At 44.9% G+C, this 21,380-nt stretch overlaps 1 protein-coding gene across 4 annotated transcripts in view; it reads right to left on the bottom strand.

The window, feature by feature from the left end:
• SYN3 (synapsin III) overlaps positions 1–21,380 on the bottom strand; it is a 556,822-nt gene that overhangs the window by 514,850 nt on the left and 20,592 nt on the right. The window lies entirely within an intron of this gene.

Raw genomic sequence — 21,380 nt, 5'->3', positions numbered from 1 at the left:
TTGGTACATTAACAGCACATATTCAAGGTTCACTATAAAACAAGCAGTTCCTGGTAATGATTTAAATGTAGTTATAGAAATAATAATATGTATGGAGTCATTACTGCTGAGCTTGAAATAGCCTGCTGGTGACAGGCATTACACACATATTTCCATTGTTAATGTTGCTGCTGCTACCTTTGGGCCTGAAACCAAGTCTCGTATTGCGTATCAATTAACTTCTTTGATAAAAGGAAGTAAATAATGTTATTCTATTATTTTATCCTAAAGACAAAAAAATTTACATTCCCACCCATGGTGCACAAGTTTTCCCTTTTCTTTACGCTGTCTCCAACACTTGTATCTAACATCTTTCTGATAATAGCCATTCTACCAGGTGTGAGGTGAGTTCTCATTATGGTTTTAATTTGCTTTTCCCTGATGATTAGTAATAATGAGCATTTTTTTATGTATCTGTTAGCCACTTGTATGTCTTCTTTTGAGAAATGTCTATTTGGTTTCCTTGCCCATTTTTTGACTGGGTTATTTGTTTTCTTGTTATAGAGTTGTTTGAATTCCTTATATATTTTGGATATTAGCCCCTTATCAGATGTATGGTTTGCAAATGTTCCTCCCAGTCTCTGGGTTGCATCTTTATTTATTGCTGCTTTGCTGTGCGGAAAGTTTTTAGTTTGATGCAATTCCACTTGTTTATTTTTGCTTTTGTTGCCTGTGCTTTTGGAAACACTTGGACAATGTCCAAGAAATAATTGCCCAGACCAATGTCATGGAACTTTCCCCCTTTGTTTTCTTTTAGTAGTTTTATAGTTTCAGGTATTATATTTAAGTCTTTATCCATTTTGAGTTGATTTTTTTTGTATGATGTGAGATAAGGGTCCAACTTCACTCTGCCTATGGATATTCAATTTTCCCAACATCACTTATGAAGAGACTGTCTTGTCTCCATTGCGTGTTCTTGTCACCTTAGTCACCTTAGTCAAATTTCAATTGAGTTTATTTCAATTGAGTGTGTGAGTTTATTTCTGGGATCTCTTTGCTGTTCTATCAGTCATTGTGTCCTTGTCAGTACCATGTTGTTTTGATTACTATAGCTTTGTAATAGATTTCAAGTGCCTCCAGCTTTCTTCTTTTTTCTCAAGATTGCTTTGACTATTCAGATTCTTTTGTGGTTCTATACAAATTTTAGGATTTTTTTTATTTCCATGAAAAGTAACATTGGAATTTTGATAGGGATTGCATTGAATCTGCAGATCATTTTGGGTAGTACGGACATATAATTCTTCCAATCCATGAACACGGGATACCTTTCCATTTATTTGTGTCACTTACAATTTCTTTCACCAATGTTTTGTAGTTTCCAGTATGAAGATCTTTCACCTCCTTGGTAAAATTTACTCCTAAGCATTTCATTTTTTGGTGCTATTGTGAATGAAATTGATTTCTTAAGTTCCTTAGCAGTTAGTTTGTTGTTAGTGTAAAAAAATGCTACTGATTTTTGCATGTTGATTTCGTCCCCTGCAACTTCACTGAATTCGTTTATTGGTTCTAACAGGTTTTTTTGTAGACTCTTTAGGATTTTCTATATTTAAGATCATGTCATCAGCAAACAGAGACAATTTTACTTCTTTCAGGAGTGATCTTTAGGCTGAAACATAAAGGATGGGGAGAGAGAGGTATATAAGCAAAGGCACTAAGGTAGGAAAAAGCAAGGCACATTTGAAGAACAGAAGGATGGCCAGCTCCATCAGGAAGTTAGAACAAGATTCTTGTAAGAGAATGTTTCGAAAAGCAGAGAGGGGTCAGATCATGAAGGGCCATGTTGAAAACAATTTTGATTTGAAGCCAATTGTGAAAGTAAGCCATTGGAGGGTTAGAGACAAGAGGGATATCTGGTCTACCTGGCCACTGTGTAGAAATAGACCTAGAGGATGTGTCTATGAAAGGAGCCAGACAGGTTAGAAGGCCGTTGTAGTCATTTTGGTCCACAGGTGTGAAAGTGGGGAGCTGGGTTATGTAATTTTCAAGGTCTTTTCCTCTTGAATCATTAGGATAGGACACAGGATATCACTTCAATGCCAAACTTAATCTGATGGCAAGACAAGGTGCGGATGAGAGGGATTCTGGTGAAGGTCTAGGAAAAGATGGGCAGGAAGACAGGCTGGGATAAAACCCAGTAGGCCTGCTGGGTACCCAGCCCCGTGCTGCCCTAGCACTAGCCACTAGAGGGCAGGAGTGACCATACCAGACAGAAAAAAAGACTTTATAAGGCAACTTTGCAAGCTTACTTCTTGGAGGCTGTGACATGAAGGAAAACTTCATTAGGAAAGATTAAAGAAAGTATGAAAGACTTTCCATACTTGGTGGTGAAGCCAGAGCCAGAAGTAAGGTGAAAATCGTAAGGACAGGTTGTGCATCAAAGCAGGAGGAATGAGAGCTGCCCCACAGTGGCAACAGCTACTTTGAGAAGAGATGAGCCACTGATCAGCCTGGACAGGAGAGTGGACATGTCTGCCTGGGTGCCTCATCGACACCCCAAACTTGTTTCCTTGCTCACCCTCAGATGAGTTTATGCAGCTGAGTTCCCCATTTCTGGAACCCTGTGAACCCAAGTCTCACACTTTGCTCCTCCTTAATTAATCCTGCCTTAACCCTGGTGAGTTTCAGCCACTCAGTCTCCAAGTCCTGTCATCTCTGTCTCCACAAACATCTTCAGCATCATCCCCTCCTTTCCATCATTCCTACCATAGACTTGGTTCACATGCTGCTAAAGCTCTCTCTCCCCTTGCCTATTACAACAGCCTCCTAATCAGCTCCCTCCCTCTAAGCTCATTCATTCAGTCAACTTTCCACAGAGCAGAGAGAAGAGAGCTTTCCAAACTACAGCCCTAACCAGAGGAAGCCTCCTCATGACTTTCCACATATCCCTAGGATAAAGGACACACCCTAACCCAGAAAGACCTTAATCATTGCCATCTTCTTCAAAGTTTTCCTTGCTACTTTGGTCATGCAAGATGAAACTCTTCTAATGAGTCATGCTCTTCCAATAGTCCATATCCTTTGTATATACTTTGCCCTCTGCCTGGAATACTGCATCTTGTTTCCTTTTTCCTTCACTGTCTAGATACCTAGAGAGGCCATGAAACCTGTAGCTGGGAACACAGGTTTCAAAGGCAGACAGACTCTGGTTCCAATCCCAGCTCTGCCACTTACTCATGTAATATCTGTGAGAGTTTGGAGTGGCTTATTCAACCTCTGTGCCTCAGTTTCCTCATCTATAAAACAGGAATAACAAATAATGGCTACTTTACAAATTGATGTGAACACTGAACGAGATGCTGTCCCTGATTCCCCCTGTCCCCGATTCCCCCTGTCCCCCATGTAAACACAACACGGCTCATAAATTCTCCACTCGATGAGGGCTAAAACTACTGTTATTTATTTATTACAACTGATTTTCTTGTTGTTGTTTGTTTTTTGTTTTCCTTTTGTTTTTGAGACTGAGTCTAGGCTGGAGTGCAGTGGCGCGATCTTGGCTCACTGCAACCTCTGGCTCCTGGGCTCAAGGCATCCTACCGCCCACAGCCTCCCAAGTAGCTGGGACTACAGGCACATGCCACCACCCCCAGCTAATGTTTGTATTTTTTGTAGAGGAGGGGTTTCACCATGTTTCCCAGGCTGGTCTTCAACTCCTGAGTTCAAGTGCTTGGATTGTAGGCATGAGCCACCACGCCCAGCCCCACTGCTTATTCTTACCAATCCACATGAAGCTATTGGGAAAATCAGATGAAAGAATGCACAGAAGTGCTTTTGAAATAATGAATGATTATACAAATAATAGTAATGAAACATTGTTTTAAGTAGTGGTATCTTTACAATATCATCAGGATGCACAATTGTTATTCCTGACTTCAGCCATCACAGAGTCATTAATGCTTAGAGACTCCGTGAACACAGAGGCCCCACAGTCACACAGAAGCCCCAAAGCACTTAACCAAACACCTTCAGGTTTAATTCTTCCAGAGGAGAAGTATTCAGTTGAATAGTTAACCATGGAAACATGTTTGTTCACATAGATCCAATCTTAGGAAAATGGAGAAAGTGGTGAGGTTTATTTTCTGCATCATGTACCTCTTTCAAAACCCATCTTCCTCACTTCTTCCTCTTCTCAATACCTCACCCCTAAGATCACTTCTCTTGGCAGGACCTTGTCATTGGAGCCTCTAATGCAGAGAAGCCTCAGGACATAGGAGATGGGGTATTTAAGAATAAGAGAGGATATCTGAAGAGGAGGACAGGCCAGATGCCCAGCCCAGAGTACCAGCACCTCAATACAATCACACTATTAAAATGATTCTTCCAATGGTATAAGGTATAAGGCCTGAAAGCAGTCTTTTTGCTCAGTCTTTAAGATTCAATGAGGTGACTCTAATGATGATACTTCGGGCACCATGACAGGCAAAATGGGAGAAATTTCTTCTGCAAGATTGGGTCATACAAAAGGTCTAAAAATCCCAACCTATACCACTTTGAAAACAAATCCTATATAAAATGGACTCTTCAAGTGCAAGCCCCCTCCCAAACCCAGGCTAAGGACCGCAACGGCCTCAGCACTCTGGTGCTGGACAGAGGTAGACAGAGCCAGTAAGCTTGAAGGTTAAGCTCATGGATCCTGGGACCAGATTGCTTGGGTTCCAATCCCAACTCTGCTACCTACCACCTACAAAGCCTTGGGAAAGTTACTTAGCCTCTCTGTGCCTCAGTTTTCTTATCTGCAAAATGGGTATAATAGTACATGCCTCATAGAGTTCCTGCAACTTAATATACGCAAAGTATCTAGAACAGTGCTTGGCACATAGTAAACAATCTGTGTCAGCTGCTATTATTATTCCGATTTCTTTTTAGACAATGTGTTTCCCATTGCCAGAAAGTCTGACCGTGTGGTTAGTTTGGAAGGCAACATGGCAGGTGCAGTATTTATATGAGAATGAGCTTTGGCATGGATCTGACTTTGAGCCTCACCTCTGCCTCTTGCAGCTCAGTGACATGTACGCCACAGGTTCTTCATCTGCAAAGTGGGGATACCAATACCCTGCCCTTCCTAATTCACAGGTCTTTGAGCAGACCAAAATAAAATGCACTAAAATGCTTTTCCAAATGTTTATTTTTTAAGTTAACATAGAATAAAATCGACTTTTGGGGTGTATAGTTCTATGAATTTTAGCACATTCATGGAACCACCACTACCAAGATATGGAAGAGTTCCATCACCGCCCCCCCCCCCCACATCAAGCTTTTTAATCTTGATGACATAGTGTTTCACAGCCTAACACCTGGCTCTCCTACAATGATACATTAGATAGGAAATATTCAAGGCCTGGCACATTTCTTAGATAACAAAGAAAGAAGATGAATTCCAGTGATTGAACTTCCTGCACAAAAGTTGCCTTTGCACTGGTTGTTCCTTCATCTGGAACTCTCTTTCTACAGACACATGCATGGCCCACCCACCTCTCCCTCAGGTCCTGCTGAAATGTCACATTCTTGGTGAGGCCTCCCCTCTGACTGCCACTGTCTGGTACTTTGGATCCTACTTGTTGTTTTTTTCCATAGCATGCACCATCTTCTATAAACTATATATTGTAACCTATTTTTTTGCTTATTGTTCATTTTCTGTTCCCTTTCATAGAATGTAAGCTCCCCAGGGAGAGAGACTATTGTCTGATTTGTCCACTGATGTATTCTGATTTGTCCACTGATGTAAGCATCTAGAACAGTGCCTAGCACATAGTAGAGGTTCAATATATATTTGTTAAGTAAACCTGTTTAAAACAACAAGGATGAAGTTAAACTATCTTCACTTGTTGTTTGGGAAGATTAAATCTGTGGTTATACAAAAGAAAGCAGCTGTCACAGTGCCTGACACATAAACGTAAGTTGAACGAAAATTGGAATAATGCAAAGGACTATCTGATTCCCCCTGTCCCCCATGTAAACACAACACGGCTCATAAATTCTCCACTCGATTAGAGCTAAAACAATTTTTTTACTTCCCTATTAGGAATCAGTATTTGGGTAATTAATCCTGAAATGCTAAAATCCCCTCTGCACAAGCAGAAAATTTAAAAATTCATGGAGACAACATAACCTGGGGTTCATCAATGTATTAATGAGCATAGGCAGTGAAGTCTAGGAAGAGGCTGAGAACCCCAGACTGTGTCACTCCAGCTGCAAAGCTAAGAGATGCTTAACTTCCCGAAAAGCAGGTCCAACATGCACCTGCTGAGGAAGCAGCTCCATCCTGCTCCTTTCTCACACACAGACCTGCTGGCCCTTTTGTCCCCAAAGCTCTTTTCCAGCCATATCAACATGAAAACATTGCACTGTCTTTGATGAGTTCAAATCCACCCACACAGGCCTTGATCTCCTGTGGGTGGCAACATTGTTCTCATGAGTGGGACACCGTGGGTCCCCAGACAAGAAGAATTTGGGCTTTGGAAACAGGATTTGTAGGTGAGTGAGCCTCCTGCACAAACAACTCCCTCCTCTGGTTGGAGAACACCCCAGGGTGTCAGGAAATTTTGTGGGAGAGGGTCTCCTCGAAGTCAAAAGAGGAGATGAGATTCTTCCATTTATTTGCAACCACTCACACAATTGAAATATATTCAAATAGAGAAATGCCAAAACAAGGTCCAAAAAAAATTTTCATGTAAATGAACACTTACATTTAGCAAATTAAAGCATTTAATCTCCTAAGATTATAAGGTAATAATAACTGAATTTCCCAAAAAATATTCACAGGATTTATTTACAAACAGAATTTATAGAGTCCTACAGGCAGCACTAGCCAGGCCTGGGGCCCAAGTTTTGAATTATCTAACAATCATGCTGGATTGCCTCTAGCTTATCAGGACCCTCATCTGAAGGTCATGTCAAAAATCTAAGTGGCCAGGCATGGTGGCTCATGCCTGTAATCCCAGCACTTTGAGAGGCCAAGGCAGGAGGATTGCTTGAGTCCAGGAGTTCGAGACCAGCTTGGGAAACACAGGGAGACCCTGCCTGATATGGTTTGGCTCTGTGTCCCCACCCAAATCTTACCTTGAATTGTAAAAATCCCCATGTGTCATGGGAAGGAGCCAGTGGGAGGTAACTGAATCATGGGGGCAGGTCTTTCCCATGCTGTTCTTGTGATAGTGAATAAGTCTCATGAGATATGATGGTTTTATAAAAGGGGAGTTCCCTTGCACACACTTTCTTGCCTGCCGCTATGTAAGACGTACCTTTGCTTTTCTTTCACCTTCCACCACTATTGTGAGGCCTCCCCAGCCATGTGGAACTGGAAGTTCATTAAACCCCTTTCCTTTATAAATTACACAGTTTCAAGTATATCTTCGTTAGCAGCATGAGAATGGACTAATACACTGTCTTTACAAAAAAAATCAAAAAATTTGCCAGGGGTGGTGACACATGCCTGTGGTCTCAGCAACTCAGGAGGCTGAGGTGGGAGGATCACTTGAGCCTGGGAGGTCGAGGCTACAGTGAGCCATGATTGTGTCTCTGCACAATCTGCATGATTCTAGACACTCTGGGTCACAGTGAAATGCTGTCTCAAACAAACAAACACACACACAAACAAAACCCAAATGGAAGCCCTTGATAAGCTGAGGTCTGGAGCTCAAGTGTCACCTGGGCCCCTCTGTGATTGCTGCTCAAGATGAACCCTTCAAAATAAATTTCAATGATTTTTAGCAATACTCACCTACTCTAAAATCAAATCATATATATATTCTAGTCTATTTCACAATATTATTTCTGGATTTTTTGGTTCCAAACTGAAGCTGGAGAGGTGTCCGCCTTGGTGATCATCTAGAATGCTGGCCCCTCTCGGCTAGATCCTCTCCTGAGTGTGGACACATACCATACGTTCCCTGAGCAAGGAAGGCGCTCTCTCAATGACAGCTCTTCCCACAGGCAGCAACGTCTGCCGGGCACAGCCTCCTCCTCTTTTGTGGCATGACTAGGTCTTGTTATTTCTCAGAACTCAACTCCTGTATCAATCATTCAGAATGGCTTTCCTGACCACCCACCAGCACCCTCCAGGCTGGGTATGGTGGAGTGGAATTCCAGTGTTCTTAGAGGCCACTCTTGAGCTTCTTTCCATCACAGAGTGATAGCTTTTTTGATTTATAAGTATCAAACTCTAATATGCACCCATATCATCTGGGGAGCTTTCTAACCAATACAGATTCCCAGGCTTCATCTCCAGAGGCTCTGATTCCACAAGCTGGAAAAGTAGTAGCCTGGAATCTGCATGTGATCAAGCTCTCTAAATGACCCAAAGGATTCACTGCAGCTGGTCTTGATCTCCAAAATGGGACACTTGTCCCCTAGGGATTTCCAAGATGATACATTGGAGTACAGGCGAAAATGCTTAGCACTTTCATTCCAATCTTTGATCTCACCCTTAAATTTCTTTTTGGCATGTACATTTTCTGGACACCATATATTAGTAAAGTATTGTCAATCTTAAAAATAAAAAGACACTAGAGAAAAGTCTCTCTAGCTATGTTGGGTTTGCCCTGGAATACAACAAAGATTACAATCCGGAATGCATGAAATGACAAGCCACCAGTGCACTCGATGAGAGAAGGATAAAGGGGAGCTTTTATAGCAATGAGAGATTTACATAAGCTGCTTAGAAAGACAGTTCATTGGTTCCAGAGGCTGTTGTTAGTTCATTGTGGGGAGATGCCGTTACTGGGCAAGCGTTCTTCTGAGAACATCTTATCTGAATTACTGCAGTCCTAAAGAATGTCTAGTGATTTATCAAAGCAAGAGATGCATGAAGGACATGAAAGTGATTTTAGAAAGTCCTTGAAAACAGTTCTCATCTCAGACATGTGAGTCTCCTTTCCTTCCTGGCCCCATTTTGTCTGAGTCTGACAAAAATGATTTCACCGGGCGTGGTTATGCCTGTAATCCCAACACTTTGGAAGGCCGAGGCAGGCATATCACTAGGTCAGGAGTTCGAGACCAGCCTGGCCAGCATGGTGAAACCTGGTCTCTACTGCCAGGCACAGTGGCTCACGCCTGTAATCCCAGCACTCTGGGAGGCCAAGACCGGTTTATCATGAAGTCAGGAGCTCAAGACCAGCCTGGCCAATATGGTAAAACCCCGTCTCTACTAAAAATACAAAAATTAGCCAGGCATGGTGGCGCACACCTGTAGTCCCAGCTATTCGGGAGGCTGAGGCAGAAGACTTGCTTGAACCCGAGAGGTGGAGGTTGCAGTGAGCCGAGCTTATGCCACTGCACTCCAGCCTGGGTGACAGTGCAAGACTCCGTCTCCAAAAAAAAAAAAAAGAAAGAAAGAAAAAAGAAACCCGGTCTCTACTAAAAATACAAAAATTAGCTGGGCGTGGTGGCAGGCGCCTGTAATCCTAGCTACTCAGGAGGCTGAGGCAGGAGAATCACTTGAACCCAGGAGGTGGAGGCTGCAGTGAGCTGAGATCACGCCACTAGGTGACAGCCTGGGTGACAGAGCAAGACTCCGTCTGGAAAAAAAAAAAAAAAGATTTCATCCTGGTATCTGCATGACTACTTTCTCAGTATTCATGATTTATAAATATGTTTATGTTGGGGAGGGCAATTTACAGTTTGAATTATTAGCCACAATTCTTCATCGCCCCCCCCCGCCCAAGGTCTACACAGTTTGCCAAGTGAGTTTTCAGTTCTCTCAGTAGAAGCTGAGTGACTCTCCTGCCCACTGACTTTGGGTAGTCATGTGACCAGTTTTGATTAATCACGGGAGCCTTGATAGTGACCAGTTTTGAACCATGGACTAAAGAGACATCTCATGTGTCTACTTGCCCTCTTGCACCTCTGTCACTGCCATGAGAACAGCATGTCCTGGCTGTCCCACGGATCCAAGTGAGAGGAGACCTGGACTCAAGATGCACCTTAGAACTAGCTAGATGGCTGCATACAGAGCCCAGCCAAGAAGAGTCAACTCCCAGCCAACCTGAAGGCACATGAGCAAAACAAATGCCTTTCATTCATGCCTTCGGGGGTCTGTGTTGTTTATTATAGTAACTCCTGATAGTGAACATTGGTTCAGGTCTCAGGCTTGCTGACAGTGTATCTGTATTTCAGCTTTGAACCCATAACCCCTTGTAGGCCCTTAGTTAATAACAGAATAAATGGAGGTTTTCTCCATTTTCTGGGAAAATTCTGATTGATACTCTCTGTGGCCCTGTCTGAAAGGGCTGATGATCAAATCACTTTTCCAAAATCAACCACCAGGGCTAAAGCTCCTGGAGTGCTCCAGATCACCTTTTCTGCCAGTCAGACTCAGAGCTTGGTGTCCAATGGTACCCTGGGCTGTTGCATTATCTTCAGGTCAAAATACTACCCGAAAAATAAAATATCTGAGTGAACCAACGGCTGACCTTAGCCTGGGTTCCTCCTTTTTCTTTGACCAGTTGGGCTCTCAGTGAAGCCAGTTCCCAGTAATCCAGTGAGTCCCAGGGTCTAGGCTCTGCCTTGAATCTCACTCCTTGACTGGGATCCTGTTGCCCCTGGGAGGACCAAACCCCCAACTCCTAGGAGAGCATCCAGAGTTCCCAGAGCTATGGCTGCCAAGCTCATCGACCTGGTTGGGAACCCACACCCTAGCCATTTCCAGAATCAGGGCTGAAAATGCTCCCTCAATCCCTGACAAAGAAAACCCAGAAAGCATCGGTATCCTGATTTTGTTGAGAAAACCTGGCGACTGTATACTGCACAAACTTCATCTTTTCTGCTTTTATCCCATTAGAAAAGGGCACTTCACAGGAGGCTCGTTCCTGGGAACTCCATCTTTCTTTCCTTCTTCCCTTCTTTATTTTCTTTCCTTCTTCCCTCCTGCCTCTCTTCTTTATTTTCCTCCTTCTTGGTTCTATATCTTCCATTTCTCCATTAAATCAGAGCTGCTTTTTCAGGAACTAAATTTGAATCTGAAACAGACTTGAGAGTTGATGTGATTTCTTACTCAATATAGAACTTCCCTCTATAGTGTTTCCAATGTCAAATTCATTGCTGTCATTTACTGAGGACCTATAAAGTGCCAAACACTCTGATATATATCTATCTACATACTCATATATATATATGACGTATATATTCTAATTCAGATATTAACCAGAATCTGTCATGTAGGTATCATTTCCTTTAAACAAATAAATTGAAAACTTCAGGCAGGGCGCGGTGGCTTACACCTGTAATCACAGCACTTTGGGAGGCCAAGGCAGGCAGATCACCTGAGGTCAGGAGTTCGAGACCAGCCTGGCCAACATGGTGAAACCCCGTCTCTGCTAAAAATACAAAAATTGGACTGGCATGGTGGCAGACGCCTGTAATCCCAGCTACTCCAGAGGCTGAGGCATGAGAATCGCTTGAACCCAGGAGGTGGAGGTTGCAGTGAGCCGAGATTGCGCCACTGCACTCCAGCCTGGGTGACAGAGTGAGACTCTGTCTCAAAAAACAAAAAAAAAAAAAAAAAAAAAAAAAAAAAAAGAAAAAAAAAAAAAAGAAAGAAAACTTCAGTTGGGTTAAGTTCCTCATCCAAGATCAAACAGTAGGTCAGTGGCAAAAGCAGAGCTCACTTCACAAATTGTTGTGCCTAAAATTCTCAACTAGAATCTTCAGAGGATCCAGTTCAACAACATCATTTCATAATGAAGAGACAAAGAGCTGAGCAAAGAGAGGTGAGTTTTATTGAACATTGGTTCACTGCATCCTCATAACAACCTTATGAGATGTATGACTACAAAGGCTTATCAACACTCTTTGCATCTAACAGACGTGAAGGCTGAGGCACAGGGAGATGAAGCATCTTCCCCAAGGCTGTGTCTGGTTCAGTGGTGGAGCTGGGATTCAAATCCAGGTAGTCTGGGTCCTGGGTCCAGTTTCAATTACAGAATGTTGCCTTCCAGATCAGAAACAGACAAGGACAGAGCAGAGAGGAATCCCAGCCTGTGGTTCCCACAGTCTGCCCTTTCCCCTCCAGCATGCTGGCTCCAGTCTCATCATCAGTGAGGAGCACGAGTGGAAATCCAATTCCACATAAGTGGAGGGAGCAGAGAGTTGGACGACCTCAGCATTTCCCCGGATTTAACATAGCTCCTTCCTTCTCAGCGCCTAGCCCTGAAGCCATCTGTGGGGAATGCTAATGCACACCAGCTTCAGAGAAGGCCGTGCTGCTGGCCTTTCATGTGGCTTAGGGGAAGGCTGAGGAAGCAGCTGCCTGCACAGCCAGCAAAGCATTTGAATTGCTGCTGCCCAGCAAAAGGCAGATCATCTTTCCAGGGCAACCATGGCCCAGATTTATAGCCTGTAATTTCCAGTCTCCAGGCTGGATGATCCATGATGCTTGCTGGGCTGAGGAAGGGAGTAAGCAGCAAGGAGGGGCTGGCAGAGCCCACTAGGAAGTATAATAAGAACCATGATGGTAATGGTGGTGCTGGTGGCGGTGGGGTTGCTACCATCAACTGAGCCCCTTTTAAGAATCAGGCACTGCTCAGACAGTTCCTAGATGATCCCCAAATCTCACAACAACCCTGGTCAGGAAGTCAGAAAGTACTATCACCTCATTTTACTGATGAGGACACTGAGGTCCAAAGATGACATTTTTGTTAAGAGACAGGGTCTCACTTTGTTGCCCCGGCTGGAGTGCCGTGGCACAATCACAGCTCACTCTAACCTCAAACTCCTTGGCTTAAGCAATCCTCCTGCCTTAGCCTACCAAGTAGCCAGGACTACAAGTACAGGCCACCACCTCCAAGATTTTTTATGTTAATTTTTATTTTTGTAGAGACAAGGTCTTGCTATGTTGCCCAGGCTGGTCTGGAACTCCTGGCCTCAAGCGATCCTCCCACCTCAACCTCCCAAAGCTCTGGCATTATAGGTGTGAGCCACCATGCCCCACCCTAAAGATGATAAATAACTTACTTATGGTCACTCAACTTGTATACAATAATTACAGCTGTGTCAGGCACTGCTCTGACCCCTGAACTCATACCATCCTCCCTCCAGCCTTAGGAGGTAGGTGTGCTGGTATTACTCTCCCTTACAGATGGGAACATTGAAGCCCAGAGAGACAGATAGTGACGGAGACAGAGAGACACAGAGACAAATAGACACAGAGCGATAGAGATGGAGACAAAGATATATAGAGGTACAGAGACAGAGAGACAGATATACATAGACAGACACAGAGAGATAGAGACAAACAGAGACAGAGATGTAGAGAAACAGAGATAGAGACAGAGAGACCCCGGCACAGAGAACACACCCTGCTGAGCGCCAGCTGTGGATGCGGTAGCACTCAATCTTACCACCTTCAGTTGCCCACGGCCCCCTGCCTAAGGCAGGGCAGATGGCCAGCTGGGCGGTACTTCTGGCGGCTGAGTGCTGCCCTACTGAGTAATTTGGCGCGTTCCCTCTGGAAAGCAGAGAAAGCAAAGTGAATAGGTGTCTGAAACTCATCACGTCCAAGACAGAACTCCTGGGTTCCTGCCACCCCCATTGCAAACTGCTCCTCTCCCACCCTCCTCATCTCAGGAAATGACCCCACTAAGTGTTCAAACTAGAAATGTAGGAGTCTTCTAGGATTCCTCCCTTCCTCTCACCTCCCAGACCCCTACCACCACCAACCCTTCACTTTAAAACAGCCCCAGAATCCATCTCCTTTCAACTCCACGGTTATCACTGGGAGCCAAGCCACCGACATCTCTCCACTGGACGAAGGCAGCTCTCCTCTGGCTTCCCGCCTCCGCACAGGTTCTCCCTGTTTACTCTTCACAGGCAGCTGCCCCCTTCTAATCCTTCTGTGTCCCCCTGTCCTTTGGGTAATTCAAGCTTCCTTCATAGCCTGAGGGCCCTCTTCCCCTTCTCATTTTCCACATCCGAGCTGTCCTTCGTCTTCTCAAATAAGCCAACCCCATTCCCCCAGCGCCCCTGTCCCCCATGCCCTTCTCAGGTCTGTAAACCAAAACTAAAATCCTAAGCCCCCAACCAACTGGTTGGATCCTTTCTTGGCCAAGAGGACCCCAGAAAAACCTGAAAAACTGAATTCCTGGCTGTGATGGGAAGGCAGGCCAGACATGCCCCATTCTACGCCCTCCATTTTGGAGTTTAGGCACAATTGACCAACATTAATGTTGAAAAAGACATCACTGGTCAGGCATGGTGGCTCACACCTGTAATTCCAACACTTTGGGAGGCTCGAGGCAGATGGATCACCTGAGGTCAGGAGTTCGAGACCAGCCTGGCGAACATGGCGAAACCCCATCTCTACTAAAAATACTAAAATTAGCAGAGTGTGATGGCGAGTGCCTATAGTCCCAGCTACTCAGGAGGCTGAGGCAGGAGAACTGCTTGAACCTGAGAGGTAGTTGTTGCAGTGACCTGAGACTGCACCTCTATACTCCAGCCTGGGGGACAGAGCGAGGCTCCATCTTAAAAAAAAAAAAAAAAAAATGCCGGGCATGGTGGCTCACACCTGTAATCCCAGCACTTAGGGAGGGTGAGGCAGGTGGATCACATGAGGTGAGGAGTTCAAGACCAGCCTGGCCAACATGGTGAAATCCTGTCTCTACTAAAAATACAAAAATTAGCTGGGTGTGGTGGTGGGTGCCTATAATCTCAGCTACTTGGGAGGCTGAGGCAGGAGAATTGCTTGAACCTGGGAGACGAAGGTTGCAGTAAGCTGAGATCGCGCCACTGCACTCCAGCCTGGGTGACAGAGCAAGACTCCATCTCAAAAATAAAAAGTGGAAAAAAAAAAAAAAAAAAAAAAAAGATCATTAGAGTAACAAAATCTAGTCTTTGTGACAATAAGCTACCAAATTATAAACAAGACCTGAGGCCATGCAAGGCAAACATTAAGTCATGCCCTACAAACCATAACATCCTTTTAATTTTTTTTTTAATTCATCCCATATAAGGTGGCTTACTTTCCAACCTGACTCTGGTATCTTTACTGAGGCATTCCTTTAAGCCTTTAGACAAAGCTGGACTCTTTCAACCAATTGCCAACTAAAGAATCCCTAAAACCTACCTACGACTTGTAAGCACCCCAACACCACCCACCCCAGCTTCAAGATGCCCTGTTTTTTGTGCTGAGCCAATGTGTTGATTTATGATTTTACTTATAGTTCCTGTTTCCATGAAATGTATGAAACCAAACTGTAACCTGATGGCCTTAGGCACACGTTCTCAGGGCCCCTCGACTACTCTCTAGGCCATGGTCACCCATGTGTGCTCAGAATAAACTTTTTTTTTTTTTTTTTTTTTTTTTGAAATGGAGTTTCGCTCTTGTTGCTCAGGCCGGAGAGCAATGGTGCAACCTCAGCTCACTGCAACCTCTGCCTCCCAAGTAGCTGGGACTACAGGTGCCTGCCACCATGCCCAGCTAATTTTTTGTATTTTTAGCAGAGACGGGGTTTCACCATGTTGACCAGCTTTCACCATGTTGGTCAGGCTAATCTCGAACTCCTGACTTCAGGTGATCCACCCACCTCAGCCTCCCAAAGTGCTGAGATTACAGGCGTGAGCCACTAGACCCAGCCCAGAATAAACTTCTTTAAAATATGTTACAGAGCTTGGTTTTCCTGCTCACAGGCCTTTGTACCAGCCGTTCCCCTGCCTGGAATGTTCTTTCCTTGCTCCCTCCTTGTCATTCAGGACCCATCCCCAATGTCACCTCCTCAGAGTTCTATTGTAACCCCCAACACCTCTCAGCCTTAACTATGCACTTCTTCTGTTATCCCATGGTATTTTCTGTTTAGCAAGAAGTGCTCTATTTCCTGTCAGACTCCCCCCATGGAATGGTCTGGGAGCCTTCTCACTCAGCCCCCTAGTCTCGGTGCCTCACCCAGGGCCTGCACACAGAACTCACAGGGGGCAAATGTCTTGGGGGACTCTGGGTCTCCAGGAGGTCATGGGCTCTGGGCTGGCAGAAACACAGTTTCTGGGAGAAAGATTCCCGTGGAATAACAGCACTGCGCCCTGCGGCACACCTGCTCCAGCTTCTGCAACCCTGATTGGCCGAGGGGGAGACTAGGCGCAGACGAGGGAACGGACTTGTCCAAGGTCACTCAGCCAAGCAGACGCAAGGTCAAAGCCACAACACAGATCTCCAAGGTACAATTATCACAATCAAAAACCATCACAATTAGCCGGGCATGGTGGTTCATGCCTGTAATCCCAGCACTATGGGAGGCTGAGGCAGGTGGATCACCTGAGGTCAGGAATTCAACATCAGCCTGGCCAACACAATGAAACCCCCATCTCTACTAAAAATACAAAAATTAGCCGGGTGTGATGGTGCACACTTGTAATCCCAGCTACTCGGGAGGCTGAGGCAAGAGAATCGCTTGAACCCAGGAGGCAGAGGTTGCAGTGAGTCGAGATTGTGCCACTGCTCTCCAGCCTAGGTGACAGAGCAAGACTCTGTCTCAAAAAAAAAAACAAAATCACAATTAAAAGACAAGATTCTCAGGATATCAGTGTGTACTACTTTCTTTCTTTCTTTCTTTTCTCTTTTTTTTTTTTTTTTTTTTTTTTTTTGAGACAGAGTCTTGCTCTGTTATCTGGGCTGGAGTGCAGTGGCACGATCTTGACTCACTGCAACCTCTGCCTCCTGGGTTCAAGCAATTCTCCTGCCTCAGCCTCCTGAGTAGCTGGGATTACAGGTGCCCGCCACCACACCCCCAGCTAATTTTTGTATTTTAGAGAGATGGGGTTTCACCATGTTGGCCAGGTTAGTCTTAAATTCCTGACCTCGTGATCCGCCCACCTCCGCCTCCCAAAGTGCTGGGATTACAGGCATGAGCCACCGCGCCCAGCCAGTGTGTACTACTTTCTAGCCACTCACTTCACCCTCTCTCCAGATGGGGAGCATTTTTCTCCTAAATAACTAAATATTAAGAACAACCATCATGTGGCTGTTTACTCAAGCACTGAGCTAATTACAAGCACCATATCATTATTCCCCACACAACCCCGTAAAGCAAAAACTCTTTTTAACCCCATTTTACAGATGAGGAAACCGAAGCTCAGGGGGCTTCAGCAACTTGCAGAACATCATGCACCAGGTATGTTGCCTCTGGATCCATCTAGTCTATCTGAAGATGCAGCCCTTCAACCACTATGATATCCTGGTCTACTGCCCGGCCCTTTTGTCTCCTCTCCTGGTGCCAAGATCAATAGAGTTCTCTTTGATACCTGATGCCTTCTGGGCAGGACTCTGTGGCAGCCACTGCAGTGCCCTTCACCTTGGAGAGCTGAATCTGGTCACTGGCTCAGAAAATTCCATCAACAGCAGGCTCAGTGGCAAGTATGGGGACACGTTCCCCATTTGTAGGCTAGGCACAGGCAGCTTTACTGCTAAAGGAAAGGAGCAGTGTGGGCATATTGTCACTAAAGGAAGCTGGGCGGTCACCGGCACTGACTTGCTATGTGATAGTAACAATAATAATGATGATGATCATAGTAATAATTATAATGATAATAATAGCAGCTATTCATATGATGTTTCCTAGGTGCTAGGTACTATTTTAAGTTTTGTTCATATATTAAACCAATTAATCCTAACAGTTGTAGGTGGAAAGAAAAATTAAAAATCTCGGGACCCCCCCAGCAAACTTCTTTTGCAAAAGGGTCAGTTAAGCACAGCAGCTGAGTCATTGCAACACCCTCTTCCAAATGAATAGCTGTTACTAACATCATGCATCAGCCAGGTCCCCATGGAAAGGTGGAAGGCCTCAGGCATCTGCAAAGGATTGCCCCCAAAGATCATCCATAAGTGACCTTGGCTGGCCTCCCCTAAACAAGGACATGCCAAATGCAACTTTAGGTCCACGAGCTAAATCAAGGTCTTTATTTTTATTTGAGACATGGTCTTGCTCTGTCACCCAGGCTGGAGTGCAATGGCACGGTCACAGCTGACTGCAGACTCATACTCCTGGGGTCAAGTGATCCTCCCACATCAGCATCCTGAATAGCCAGAACTATAGACACGTACTACCAGGCCCAGATAATTTTTTTATTTTTTATTGTAGAGACAGGGGTCTTGATATGTTGCCTAGGCTGATCTCGAACTCCCGGCCTCAAGTGATCCTCCTGTCTTCTGTCTCCCAAAGTGTTGGGATTACAGGCATGAGCCACAGCACCAGCCTAAGTCTAACTCTGATTCTACATTATGATAAGCTAATAATGTTGACGATAAGTTTATCTTCCCAGGTCCAGGACAAAGTCAAGACTCACTCTCCATCCACCCAGAGACATCCATAACTCACTCTTCCTTTTCTCCTTTTTTCTCTTCATCATTCACCTTATCTTATGTAAAATGGAGATTTACAGGGCACTAAGGAAAGTCCCATGGGAGTATAACCATTTGCCTTACCGCCTACCTGCCCCTCTTCCTACATGCCTTCCTCCTGTTTAAGAAAATGTATAAAGACTAAATTTCCGGAAAACCTCTTTGGAAAAGCAGCCTCAGATGTGTCTGTGGCTTATGTTTTTCCCAGACGTGCCCTGAAGCTGCCTTCATAAACCTCAATGATTGAGGCTTATGCCTCAGTCACTCATTTCAGTTGTCATAGGGGACCAGAATACGCTATCCCAAAATATACCACTTTGGCATAAGGATTATTTTGAGCTGAAGGCAGTTGAGAAGAAGCAGATATAAGAAAAGCTCTCTGCCCTCCCTGTGTTTGCCTAAAAGCAGGACAGAAATTTGCAAAGCTTATCCCCCAAACCTCCAGCAGAAAGGATAGAAATTAATCACTGATAACTTTAAACCTTCATCAGCCCAAGGCACCAGGGGCATCTATATAACGAACTTTACTGGCTTCTATCACTTTCCCCGTATATTTATTTTCCACAATTTGCTGCCCTGGAAATTCAAAATCCTTTTCCTTTGTCTTGTCCCTTCTCTAAAAATGCTTTTTTTTTTTTTTTTTAAATGCTATAAAGTTTGTTTTTTTGTTTTTTTTGTTTTTTTTTTTTTGAGGCAGAGTTTTCACTCTTGTTGCCCAGGCTGGAGTGCAATGACGCAATCTCGGCTCACCACAACCTCCGCCTCCCAGGTTCAACTGATTCTCCTGCCTCAGCCTCCTGAGTAGCTGGGATTACAGGTATGCACCACTACGCCTGACTAATTTTGTATTTTTAGTAGAGATGGGGTTTCTCCATGTTGGTCAGGCTGGTCTCGAACTCCTGACCTCAGGTGATCCACCCGCCTTGGCCTCCCAAAGTTCTGGGATTATAGGCATGAGCCACCATGCCCAGCCAAGCCCAAGTTCTAATCACCCCTTTGAGTTACTGAACTCCAAGCACGTCCACGTGTATGCACAGCTGCACTTAATAAATTAAGTATATGCACCTCATAAACTTCTGTTTGTTTTTCTCTTGTTAATCTTTCATTAGTTTAATTTACAGGGCCTTGGACAATGCACCTAAGACAAATAGCAGAAAAAGTGTATTTTTTTTCTCGCATGTATGTCAATCCTTTGTTATTATCTCTGCTTCACGTATGGAGAAAACTAAGGCTCAGAAAGGTGGCGTTACTTGCCCACTTGCCACGGCCATAGGACTGGGCCCAGATGTTTTGGCTTCAAAGTCTGAGCTCCTTTCTCCCCATACAACCTACCACTGGGCTTCTCTTCTTTCCTCATTTGAAATTGAGGGGCTCAGTCCTGAAGAACTCAGGTGCCTACCTTGATTCTCATTTTCAAGAGCAAGAACCAGATCCAGAAAAGTATTTTATTTCTCTATTTTCCTTTATCCTGATTTCTAATAGTGTTTGTCAAACGATATTAATCAGTCTGTTGCACTCTTGCTACATGCCAGGCACTTGACTAGGCAGTTTCCCTGCACTCTCTCTAGCACTTCTAGCAATCCAATGAAGCAGCTCCTGTTATCCTGATTTTATACTGAAGCATCTGAGGCTCAGAAAGGTTCAGTAACTTGCCCAAGGTAACCCAGTGAGGAAGCCGCTGGTGGGACTCCAGCGTCTAGAACTAGCAGGCTCTTAAGTACTAGTCCTGCCTGCTTGCCTGTTTCTCTCCCCACATTCCCACAGCATCTGAGCTCCTCCAGAGGGAAAGGAAGGTGTTACCTGCACCTCCAGCTCTTAGCAAGAGGCTGAGAAAATGCTAGATGGATTGATACTGAATTAACAAATAAGTAGATGAAAGTCAGGAAAGAAAAGGAGAAGAAAGAGAAAAAGAAAGAAAGATAAAAATTAGGATGGAAGTAAAGAAGAAAAATGCAGTGAATGAATAAAATAATAAGAATGAATGAAGTAAAAAAATTAAAAAAAAAAAAAAAAAAAAAGGAATACAAACAAAAGATCCAGAAAATGAAACAAGAAACAAGAACTAGATTAAAAGAATACCCAGGGAATCCAGTGCCCTGCGGGCTCCCTTTCTCATCAGGGGCTGCCACCTCCCAGGCTCCCCACCAAAAGCTGCTTCCTGAGCCCTGGGAAGTGGCTGGGTTTTGCCAAGCAGCAGTAACACCCCCTTAGGCCAGGCACCAGGATCCCTAAGGGTGATGGTGCACCACAGGCAGAGGGAAGCAGAGTCTTCACATCCTGGCGGCAGCTTTCCACCAAAAGATCCCTAGCTGCTGTCACTTGCAGGCAAGGAAGAGATTTTTCACAGCCAGGATGGGGATGACTGCCGCGGCGCTGCCTCCTCCAGCTCTGCAGAAAACAGTCATCCCTGCAGCACTGGCTGGTTGAGCGGCTGAAGAAAAGCCAACTTGCCTTCCAGCCCACCCACGCTCTCTTAACCTCCACTGTGAGCTCCAATTGAGCACTTCTTACATCCTTTCCCCCAGGGTCTGGACCTGCTTAGGGACACAATCCTCAGAACTGCAGAAAAGCAAGCTCTGGGGCCTTCAAGAGAACCTCTAGGGCCACAGAACTGGGCATGACATCAGGACCCGTGACTGCCCCATCCCCAGCGTGCTGCTGCAGCCTACTTTATTAAAGAGGCAGCCAGGAGTGGAAGGAGAAATCCAACGATCCTGGAGCCCCGGCCACCCAACCCAAGGCAGCCAGTGATCCAGTATTACAGAAGAGTCAGGTTGGAAATCTTGAGTAAGAGTCAGGTTAGAACTGAGCAGCTCTTGCACTCCTAAACTGTGCCATGATTAGCTGAGGTAGTGCTCTATGAAACCCTGGCCTAAGGATCACTGAGCTGCGGGTAGAAGCCCTGGGGCTGTTCTGGGGCTTCTGTCTCTCTGCTCCAAGTCCCTGGCACTCTGTTCTACAAAACCTGCCACAGCAGAGCAGAGAGCCCTGGGCAGGAATTCCTGCTTCAAAGTCTCCAGGG

The sequence above is a fragment of the Macaca thibetana genome, chromosome 10, assembly GCF_024542745.1.
Source record: "Macaca thibetana thibetana isolate TM-01 chromosome 10, ASM2454274v1, whole genome shotgun sequence".
In the NCBI taxonomy this organism is placed as follows: domain Eukaryota; kingdom Metazoa; phylum Chordata; class Mammalia; order Primates; family Cercopithecidae; genus Macaca; species Macaca thibetana.
This window is presented reverse-complemented; position numbering and strand designations above follow the sequence as displayed.